This window comes from Ammospiza nelsoni, chromosome 11 (assembly GCF_027579445.1).
Source record: "Ammospiza nelsoni isolate bAmmNel1 chromosome 11, bAmmNel1.pri, whole genome shotgun sequence".
Lineage (NCBI taxonomy): Eukaryota > Metazoa > Chordata > Aves > Passeriformes > Passerellidae > Ammospiza > Ammospiza nelsoni.
The window spans coordinates 19,254,168-19,266,552 of NC_080643.1; positions in this window are offsets into that span (position 1 = coordinate 19,254,168).

Consider the following 12,385-nt stretch of genomic DNA (forward strand, 5'->3'; position numbering starts at 1 on the left):
CTTTAAGGAAGAATTTTTTTTAAAGACTTTAATATTAAGCATGCACGTTAAAGCTGGTGATAATATTAATAATATGAGTCTCAGATGAGTTATTACGCATTTAACTAATGTATTATCAAAATAGGATGGCAGTGAGGAAAAACAAGCCTTACTTGTGAGCCATGACAAGCTTTACACCTCATTTTATTGAAAAACAAATGCTGGAACAAAATGCCATCGTCCTCTTAGGTGACTCTATCTGCTTTTATAGTGTTGACATGAATTCCAAAACAGTCCTAAATAATATATATTGTGCCATCCACCAGGAATTATATAGTGAGTGTGTGTGTATATATTTATATATATATATATATATATATATATATATATATATATATATGTGTGTGTGTGTGTGTGTGTGTGTGTGTATATTATATATACATATATGTTTTTTATATATATATACACACACTATATAATTCCTGGTGGATGGCACTATATATATATATATAGTGTGTATATATATATAAAATTATACATATATATAACATATATAATATATATTATATGTATGTATATATATTATATATTTCTATATTATATGTGTATATTTTATTTATATATAAATAAAATACACATATATAAAAATTTATATTTTTATATATTATATATATATATGTACCATCCACCAGGAATTAGGGATTGTTTGAAAGCCCAGTAGCTGCAGCTCTGAATTCCATACACACAATTTTATAAACTCTGCAAACACCAGATATCAAACAAATATTAAATAAATACCCTGTTTCTTTTCTTCTGGGGATGTGGCACTGGGGACACAGGGCAGTGCTGAGTTAATGGTTGGACTTCATGATCCTGAAGGTCTTTTCCCACCTAAATCATTCTATGACTCTTTGATTCCACACCCAAAGATGGTGTAAAATTGGTCAAATAATCATGAAGTACTGAGGGGAAAATGCCTTTAAGGTGAAGTCTCATTGCTCATGTGTGGGGTAATTCAAACAGCATTTCCACATGTGCCAAAGGGATTGGGATTACTCTGATTCCTCCATCAGTCCTTAAAATCTCCAAAAATCACTATTTTGTATTAAAAAGTCATCAAGTGTTGGAATAAATCAGCCAATACTCCATCTTCTTCATGCAGAAGGCTGAATCTTTATTGTAAAGGTATTTTCTAGGGCTATCAGAAGGCCCTGTGCCATATTTCATTGGTTCACAACACATTTACTCCTGGTTTATTGGTCAGTACGTGGTATTTTGCATATCTATCAAACTTCTGTGGTTTTAGTTAGTTTATATATTTTTTTCTACTAGTTCTCATGGGACAAATCCCTTGTTATTGCAGGTGCATTTGTTTTTCAGATTGTTGTGTCAATGAAGTCTCACTCTCCAAACAGCTTCACATGGGAACTTGTAACTGCTCTCAGAAGAAGTGACAGGCCAGATTTGGCAATTTAGCAGAGCCTGGTTTCATAAGGCCTTTCTTTTATAATTCTTCAACCTGTCCATGCCATCTCCCCCTTTTCATTAATTTAGAAAAGGCTCATGTGTTCTGATGTGCAAACAGCTCACTCTTGTGGGGGCATTATCTCATTAAGGTTATCTGTTAGATGTGGGATAAGACACATAAAATACCAACTCATCAAAATTCTATCATGTCATTGACACAGGGTTTCACAGCATGAAAAAACAAAATCATGTCCAATGTCTCTTAGGGAAATGGAAATAAATGGCAATTGTTTTAAAGTCCAAACAGTTGAGTTAATTCCCCTTTCTTTTGTTTTAAAAACAGCATGTATGGCTCTTGCTAAGAACACGAAGGGAATAACAAAACAAAACAATGTATGTAGTGAAACAAGAACCTGACAACAATCAGGAATAAGTCAGGTACAACAATTAGGAATATTTCAGATAATACATAATACAAAATTAATAACACATGTGAAATTGGATGATTATTAATCACTAAAATACTCTACCACCACCCCACAGTCTGCAAAAGCTGACAAACCTCGATTCAGTAAGGGCTTGGATAATTATTTCTGGATAATAATTCCCAAGCTCACTCTAAAAATAGGTTCAGCTGTCATACATAAAGGGTCAAATTGCCAAGTCAAAGTGACTGGAATCTCATTTTGATGCAGAAAACATCTGGGTTTATTGGCAAGTTCTCCATCCAGGTAGAGCCAAGGCCTGCCACTGCCCAGGCTCCAACTGGGAGGGAATTCCCTGAACACATTTTACAACAAGGCTCCTACAAATAGCAGTTATGAGTGAAGGCCTTGGGGTTCAAGAATAATCAAAATATCTAGTAGCTGGATCCCTCTGAAGCTTCCTTCAGGACAGAGATGCTTCAAACACAGCAAACTGCTGGAGTGCTTCTGTAATAATAACTGGGAAAGCCACAAGACCAGCAGTTCAGAGGAGGCTTTCAATGAAGCTCAGTGATCTTTTCTTGGAACTCTGAAAAATACTTAAAATTATGAGACAGCATTGGGTCAAACCAGTGCAGGGACCAGCCAGAAAGCTCAGCTGGTCCAAGAGATGCACAAGCAGCTAGACAACAAAAAAGAAGGATCCTGAAACATCTTATGCCTTTTAGATAATTGCACAAAGAGATGTTAAAGTATATAAGAAGCTGCCTATAAATACAATAATAACATCTTATGAATAATGCCTATTATAAAATCAGTAAATTCACTTCATGTAATCAATTTATCAGTAGTAACTGCCTTAGGAGGTTAAGATAACACCTTTCCAAACAGTCACAGTACCTGTGACAGCAAAATGAAACAAAGGAAAACACTAAAACAGCTTGCAATAAATAACAACCATAATGGAGAATCATCACTGACTCTTCCATGCCATCTATGGAAGACAAAACAACAGAGAGTGTAATGAGCAATAGAATTCTTAATAATAATAGAATCTTTAAAAATAATAAAACCAAGGGTGAACACACTGGTCTTTATCCACAAACAGGTGTTTGTCAGGGTTTCATCACAGCTGTTTTAGTCAGAGTAGTCTGATCTCTAAAAGAAAACAACTGTATGTCTTACAATGCAGAAAAGCAATATTTAACTGTCTTAGATTGCAGTGCAAGATGTAACCAGAAGTTTGTATTCTATCACTGTCTGTTAAACCAGGTGGGGGAATGTTCTTTACCTCTCCCACAAACCCATCCTCCTTCCAGGAGATATTTTCTGTTAATGGGCCAGTGAGTGTCCCTGCAGGGCTGATAAAATTCCATGAAGATAACTCATCCTTAATCAAATTAATAGAACATATCTTAGTATTACTCAAATCTGACAATATTGGACCTTAACTTTGCTTAATCTTATTAAGAATAAACCTGCAGACAATCTGTGAACAGAATGATTTTTCTGGAGGTATTAAAAAGGGTGTGAAAAATCTGTTGTAAGTTTATGTAATGTAGATTCAGGTATAATGGAAGATCAAAGATTACTCACTGCAAACACTTTTAGATATATAAATTCCTAGAGCTGTGGCAATAAACCAGGTGCATGATTAAAACAACTCTGTCTGCTTCAGAAGCAAAATTTTTTTTTGGTGAGCTAATTATTTCCAAACTTTAATGAACTGCTGCAGATAAAATTCAAGGTTATAGGGCTTAGCTAAGAACTCAAAATGAACTGCTGCAAATAATCTAGGGAGGAGAGGAGGGGAGCAGCCATGGTTCTGAGGGGGTGCTGGCCGCTCCCCTTGCCCTCTGGCCCTGTGGTTCCTGAGGCAATGCTCCAGGTGAGGAGGAGCAGGAAGGGTCCCCCGGATGTCTGGGAGCTGATGGAGCCCAAGCTGGACCAGCTGGGTCAGGAGATGAGAGAAGCAGAGATGGAGCCACACGGATGGAAAAGGAGAGTGGAGACCCTCTGGCCCATCTTCAGCCTCCACCACCAGAAAACTCACTACATCTTTGCTCCCTTCCACACGAGGAAAGCAATCAGCAGAGAGCTCTGAGTGTCACCATCATGTTTCCTGGAAAATCCCTTAGCCAGGATTTCTCTCCTGGGAAGCTGAGAAGTGTGGAGGTGTTTGCAAGGGTCCCAGGATGAGGGAAGAGACCAGGATCTGACTCCATGTTTTAGAAGGCTTGATTTATTATTTTATTATATATTTTATATTGAAACTATACTAAAAGAATAGAAGAAAGGATTTCATCAGAAGGCTAGCTAAGAATAGAAAAAGAAGGAATCATAACAAAAGCTTCTGTCTCAGAGAGTCTGAGCCAGCTGACTGTGTTTGGCCATGAATTAGAAACAGCCACATGAGACCAATCCCAGATGCACCTGTTGCATTCCACAGCAGCAGATAATCATTGTTTACATTTTGTTCCTGAGGTTTCTCAGCTTCTCAGGAGAAAAAATCCTAAGGAAAGGGTTTTTCAGAAAATATCATGGCTACAGAGAAGCCTCAGAGAAAAAGGACAACAATATTATCTCATTTGCTTCTCCTGTGTTTTGCTGCTTTGGAATGAAGTTTGGACATTGTGTAACAACAAGTGCTTGTTTCATTGGTTTCATGTGAATTGTTTTTACTCATTGACCAGTCAGGGACCAAGATGTGTAGGATTCTGGAGCAAGAGTCACAAGTTTTGATCAGAAGCTTTCCAGCCTTCTGTCTGTATCCTTTCTCTTTTCTTTAGTATAGTTTTAGTATAGCAAATTTATACTGAGAATATATAATTTAGAATTTAATTTTAATTTAAAGAATATATAATTTAAAGAATATATAATTTATAAAAACATATATTCTTTTATATAATAGTAACATAAAATAATAAATTAGCCTGCTAAGAACATGGAGTCAGATTCATCTTTCCTCCCCTCATCAGGGGTCCATGAAAATACCACATATGAGTACTGCACCAGGGAGGAGACAAAAACCTCACTGCCCAGTGGAAGAAGCAGGGCTGTGGGAGCCTCTGCTGCCTGTGCTGCATCCAGACTTGGGGCATGAACTTTGGGAGCAGCTGCAGGATCCCCAAAAGCAAGCTGGAAGTGGTGACTCTGCACTTGTTCCTCTCCTCTGCAGTAGTTGTTCTTTCTCCCAGCTCAGGGACAGCAGAGAGGTGGTGCTGCTCTTCCTGAACATTGTCTCTGCTGGTAGAACTGGTGTCCACTTGGTGCTGGAGTTGCTGTCAGCTTTGGCATCCATTTAAGGTTGTTAAAAGTATGGGAAATAACACCAGACTGTGAAACCCTTCCCACCCAGAGCCATGGTGTGCCTGGAGCTCTGAGCCTGCTGCTCTGGCTGTGCCTGGCTCTAACATCCTCCCCACGTTTGTTTTTCAGGGCAGAATCACTGAGTGCACTCACTGTGATGCAGAGACTGCTCTGGGTGAAACCTTTTGCCATCAAACCTGTTTTCTGGACTCTGAGGGACATCCTCCACCTCAATGGACTGTGAGTGCAATTACAGCTGCTTTCTGTGATGGTACATTTCTGTATAATAACTAAAGCAGCAGCATGATCGCCTGGATCATGCAGAAATGAGGGGTGCTTTGGAGAAGGGTTTTGTGTAGCTATTTATTTTAAAATAAAGGCTGCCTTCCTGGGGTAAAAAAAAAAAAAAAAAGAGTTTTGCACTGAATAATTTTGAAGTTACACAAAGCATGCAAGTGGGTTTCCAACCACTCCAGAGATCACTTGGGAAGAAAAATCATCAGGGGAAGCAAAATCTGCTGTGTACAACATTACAAAATAGAAATAGCCCCTCCTCACACTGAGCAGTAGGACTGGAGGTATTTAGCATGAGAAGGAAGTACCTGGAAGGTGACAGAGCACTGGCAAATGTATCCTGAGAGGTTGATGGAAGCCCCTTCTGCACTCAAATCAGAGTTTATGTGAAAATGTTAAGTGTATGTGCCAGAGAGAGCTATTCCTAGACTCCCTAAGAATGCACCACAAGATTTTATAAGTAATCAATTCAAAAAGCTGGAAAACAGAAGAAAATTATTTATTTATACAGCCAAGATCACACCTCTTATGAATTATGAACTATGCATTTATATAGCAGGCCATATGTGCTCATGAATAAATCCCTTTCTGAGACTCAAGACTTTGGTAGCTGTTCACTAAGTTAAACTTTACACATGTAAATGAGGAGAAGCCTAGGAAATGAAGATAGTTCCTTCCTAAGTAAAAGTCTTGCTTAAGCCAGTGAAACCCCAAGACCTCAGAAAGGTTTTGCAATGTCCATTTCTGGGACTGAAATCCTTAAAACAACTCAAGAACATCCCAGAGAAGAAGAGCAAGATCCAGCTGTGTGCACTGAGGAGAAAAAGCTGCCTCATGTGTTTAGGATGTTGTCACTCTCCAAGAGCATTTAGGCTGAGGACTTTTTGTATTTGGCTAGCATTGAAAATTGTAAACAATACTGTAATTGTTTTGTATTGTAAGAACAATTAGCATTGTAAATTTAGCATTGAAAAATTATATGATGGTACAATTATGAGGAGAGAATGGTTTCATTTCTATTTAATTTATATGGAGTTGACATAAAAATAGTCAAAGTGAGAGCAATTTACAGGAGTTTTCACCTATAAATTTTTACCTTTGCAATTCCAAACACAGCATGTTTGCACTGCTGGGGAACCCCACAGTATCTGGGGATTTTTTAACCTTTAAAACTGCCTCAGCTGCATTATTGCTCCAACTTTGAGCCTATACCATAATGAAAGCACCTCTGTTTACAGCATATCTCACACACACACCATTGTCACAGCTGTGAACTGTGCTATGCCTGTCCCTGTGCTTTTCTACCTCCAAGCCAGCACCTTTCTGTGACCTTTTACTCATCCTCAGCTTGTAGCTTCTCATGCAATTAAAGTGAGCCACGCTTATTTTTAGCACGTACAAACATTCTAGGAACTACGGAGCTGTTTGTCATCTCTGTTGGTAGAGCCCAATTGTTTTCATTTGTTGCTTGGTGGAAATTACCATGGAATTCAGTTATCTTTTTGTTGCTGGCAATGCTTACATTTCTTAGATAATTTCTCCTCTCCTGTGAGTTACTCCCACTGCTCCTTCCTGACAGGCCTATCCCTAACATGGCTTTGCACAGCTTTAGGTGAACATCTCTTTTTAAAGAGTATTTCTCATCATTATTTTGGTATTTCTATGGATTATTAAATGCAGCTGAAAGGATGCTGTCAGGTTTATATCCACATTTCAATCCAAGGTGGGATAACCTCACTTAGCTCACTCTCCTGTATCCTTTGCACTATTTTGGGTGAAACACCTCACTGGAAAAAACAATAAAGCAGATAAACCACTGTAATATTAACACAGATTTTTTCCCATTAGATATCTATCTTTCTGCAGAGAATTTATGTCTGAAAGGAATGTGGCTATAATATTTTCCATTAAATCATCATGCTGCTAAATCTTTCTTGGCAAAAGTTGTGGTAAGGTGCAACAACTCAACTGCTTGCTTGACAGCTTATTCCAGGAATAATGTAGGGGGAAAAAAAAGTTCTACTCATTCCTTCAGTAATGAGATATTGGCGGGGGGGGCAAGGTTTGAATCCCTTTTGCTTTGGCAGGCTGCAAACAGGACACCAGATGGGAGATATTTAATAAATAAACACTGCAAAGGCTCTGACCCACCTACTATAGCCAAGTCCTGACTCAGCCTCCTCTTACTGAAATCACTTGGAGCCTGGTCAAGTGCAGATAAAGAGCTCATTTCAGCATTGGATCTCAGCTGAGCATTGCTGCAGCCAAACTAGGTTAGGAACCTGCTGCAGGGAGCCACAGCAGTGTGAGAGGTCACAGCAGCTCTGCCTTGAGCTCTCTTCAGTCAAGTCAGCCTAGACCAGGCCACGTCCTCTGCTGCCAGCTCTGGAAAACTTGGTAAAGCTGTTCCAGCACCTGGATGTCTCAGCTCTGCCACTGCCCTCTTGACATTATTTTTTCCCTAAGACTCTATTTCCTTCCCAGAGTTAACTGTGTGAAAAACGCCAATCACTTGCTTTTAAAATTTTAAAAGTTTAATAGTAATAAAATGGTTATAAAAATATAAATACAATTAGAGTAATAATAATTTGGACAATCTGGATTAGGACAATAGGAGACAATAGACACAAAGAGTTACAGACATCTGGGTACCTATTTTCTGGGCAGCATAAGCCCGATAAAGGACACACGTTAACGGAGGATTAACCCTTAAAAACAATAACCTGTTGCATATTCATACATCTCATACATGATGTATAAATTCCATTCAAACACAGGATTCTGTCTGGTCACTGTCAGCTTCTCCCTCTTAATCCCAACAGTGCCTTCAAGGCAGGAAGAAATTAATTTCTTCTGATAAGAGGGCAATAAATTCTTTTTCTCTGAAAGGTTTCAGTGTCCTGTGGCTGCTGTCTCACTGCGAGTCCTTCCTTTAAAAAAGTATCTTACATAGCATAGTTTCTATTTTAACTTTTTTTAACTAAAACTATATTTACCACACTACTTAAGAGAATGAATACAGCATCACTTTCTAACACAACACATATAATATTCATTTTAATATTTGCAAAAAGCCAATCATAAAATACACATTTTTCACAACTGTAACAGTCATGGGGGGATGGTCCCTCAACAAGATGAAGCTTTGGGGTCAGGTACAGTTGCTCAGTGTCAAATGTTCACTGATACAAGGTGGGCTGGTTATTAATCTCAAGTGGAGGATCCAAAACCCATTAGACCCAGCCCAGCAGGACTGTCCAGCAAAGAGGTTTGGTGGTGTGTCACAGACACATTTTATGAAAAATCCTTTCCTTAGGATTTTTTCTCCTGAGAAGCTGGGAGGCCTCAGGAACAAAATGTAAACATTGATTATCTGCTGCTGTGGAATGCAACAGGTGCATCTGGGATTGGTCTCATGTGGCTGTTTCTAATTAATGGCCAATCACAGTCAGCTGGCTCAGACTCTCTGTCCCAGACACAAACCTTTGTTATCATTCTTTCTTATTCTATTCTTAGGCAGCCTTCTGATGAAATCGTTGCTTCTATTCCTTTAGTATAGTTTTAATGTAATATATATCATAAAATAATTAATCAATCCTTCTGAGAGATGGAGGCAGATCCTCATCTCTTCCCTCATCCTGGGACCCCTGTGAACACCCTGGGACCCCTGTGAACACTGTCACAGCTGTGGGATCTGATCTCCCTCTGGAGTCACAGCTCAGGAGATGCCCTGTCAGAGCAGACAGAATGCCACATGCATTCAACTGGTGGCAGCAACACCATGGAACACCCGGGTTTTTCGAGTCCAATCATGTTAAATTAATAATAGATATTTTTTATTGCATTTGTAATGAACACTGCAGAGAGATTGTTGGTCACTGATTCCTCATCAGTAAAACTCAAAGTTTGGAATCACTCGCGCAAGTGGCTGGGGCAGAGAGAAAGAAAAGCATTTGGAGCAGGGGAGGAGCCGGGGCTGCAGATTGACTGCGGCAGATGCCCGAGGGCAGCCACTGATAACAGAGCCGCACTCTGGGGACAATCCCGGCACCTCCATTGTGCGGGATAACCGCAGGCACTGCTCAGAAAGGCAGCAGAACGAGCAAACCGGCCCTTCAGTGGAACCTCCCACTTCAGAGGCACATCAGAACTCCACCAGCACTGTGCACATAAACATCTCTGCTGTTCTCACAACATAGAGCCTCAGGCACTCCAGGTTTTGGAGGTTATCCTAAAATATTTGGGGGTGTTTGGTGTCAGAGCCACCCTCAGGAATAGTCTTTGCAGTGCCACAAACACCGTCAAACGCTGCTGGGATTTTTATTTAACATGTTGCCAGCTCAACAGCCATAGCATTGGGCTCAGGCTGAGCTGTCCCTGTGACCAAAGGAAATGACCCCTGGAAGGAAGGTGGGCACAGGGTAAAACCAGCATCCCAAGCAGCTGGCAGCCAGCAGGTTATCCCATAGGTTGTTTTAAAAATAACAGAACAGCACAGGGAGGTTTGCATGTTCCTGCCATGTCACAGAATGTGCTTCAGAGGATATTTGGTTGAGACACTTTCTCCACACTGGTTATGTCAGGTTGGCCTCATGGTGACTTCATCTGCACTTTTACCTTCCTGTTCTCCTGGGACACCAACCTGTGCTGCAGGGCCCCCTTGTACCATGTACCTTGTGGCCTTTTATCCTGAATAACTGACTTCAATCTCTTTAGAGACACAGAAAGATGATTGTGTAGCTGCAGCTCTCAGTTAGCAAAGGAAGTTCTTTTTGCCTGGTTCTAAATGTAGATATCAGTGCAACAGTCATGAGCTAGCTCATCACTCTTATGTTATTATATGCACAAAATAAAAATTATTGGAAATCTCATCAGCTAATTATAACAAATCAAAATGGACTAAGCATCTGGAATCAGTCAGTGTGATTGCTTCTCCTCAACCAGACTCATTTTGCCCTAGAAGACTGCATATAGCTAATTTAGCACAGACACACTCTCAAGAAAAAGAAACACAATCAGCCAGCAACTGCATCAGTTCTCTACCCACAGCTCCAACCACTCTGAGGAAAACTGCAACAACATGGGTTGCAAATTTGGATTTGTTGTTTTATTTGGTCTTAAAAAGATCTGGCTCTTTGTCCAGTACTTGCAAGGGCTGTGTTAGGAGAGATGTATTGCTGAAAAAACAGACTGCCTTCAGCAGGGAGGGCCTGGAGCTCCTCTGAGCACAGCTATTCACAAATTGCTCTGGAGCCTTGGGGTTTCTGGGGCACACACTGACCTGACATAAAATTGCATTTTCCTTGTGTGCAAGAAATGCAAAGGCTTTGTGCTTCCACCTTGTTTGCTGTCTCCTTTGTTTTCTCTAGGAAGCACTGAGCCAGGAATAGATGCCATGCTCCTCACTTTTGTTCTCTAACTGCAAGATTATCCCTGGCCTAAATATCAAAGAGAAACTTGCAAAACAAGAATTACAAGTTTTATGAAGATACAGCAAGCCAAATTACTTCTTGAGGCAAGTACACAAACTAAATGCTGTTGAAAGACTCTCTTACTATCTGCTGGGGGAGAATTTCCTCCATTGTAATGAAACAAGCTAAAAATATCCTGTGTAAGAACACTGGAGCTGAACGTGAGGCAGTGCACTTAGGGAGGATGATTAATTGGTGTGTCACCAGCAGAAACACTTCTTGAGCAAAGCATTTCCACTCACTGCTGCACCCTGCTTCCACTTCAGCTAAGGGAGAGTCCAGGGGATGATTTGAAGTTCTTTTAGATAAAGAGTTTTGATTTGCTCAGGGCAATTTATCAGCTGTACAATCACAAAAACTTTTTATGACAGTAACTCCTCAGGTGCCACCAAGATTAAGCTTGGAGTTTCCTGGGGTCATGGACAGTCCCAGAAGTACAACCAGCAAAACACAAGAAAAAGTTATTACAAGAGGTTTGTCAGTCTGAAATTCCTGAATCCTCTTACAAAGACTCAGAGAGAAGCCACATTTTATGACTTCAAAAAAAGTAAAGATTTTATGAAAAAAAAATAAAATTATGATATAAGATTTGTTTCTTCAGCCTTTGTGACATTGATCTGTTGCTTCGTTTTTTTTTCATGCAGTGAAAAAAATTATGGTTTATAAGCTCTGAGCACTTCCTTAACTCCACACAATATTTTTCCTCCCTTTATCACCTGAAAACTGCAGTGATCTATTGAAACAAAAAGCGGGACTACTTGTGAACAGGATTGTAATGTATCCAAGGCAACCAAAAGCCATGAAAATTATGCTGGACTAGGACTATGACAGTAGAGATTTAAAAAGTAATTAATGGGAAGAAATGCTTTACTGGGGAAAATGTTATTATGAGTTCAAAGTCCGCTGGCAACACTGATGTTTTACTGAGGCTCATCCCTTTCCAAAACTTGGGATGGGTTTAGTTCTTAGTTCTGTAGAAAATACATGTTACAAACCACACCACACAGGCACAGCACTCAAAACACAAATGAACCCAAGTCCATCTTAAATGAGCTGCACTTAACAGGGAGGAAGAGACACACGTTGTTACTCATAGTCTAATTAAAGAAACTTAACAGTGCTATAATATTAGATTTACAGCTTGAGGAAAGGTCAATCCAAAGCGTCTCCAGATCTGCCTCTCACACGTTTCATCCCTGAGCCCGGGGCTCGGTGGGGGTTTCTTGTACCTGACGAGCAGGAAGGGAAAGACATTTAAACAAAATGATGACAAATTGTGGGTAACGCTGGTGCGTTGTACTTGATGCACTATCCACGCAGGAGTGCAGTTTGGGGCAATAACTAGCCTAAAATAATTTATAAAGTTCCCCGGCAAAAGGGAGATGATTTATGTGAAACATCCTCAGAACGCTGAACTAAGCGCTAACGTTACTTCTGAGC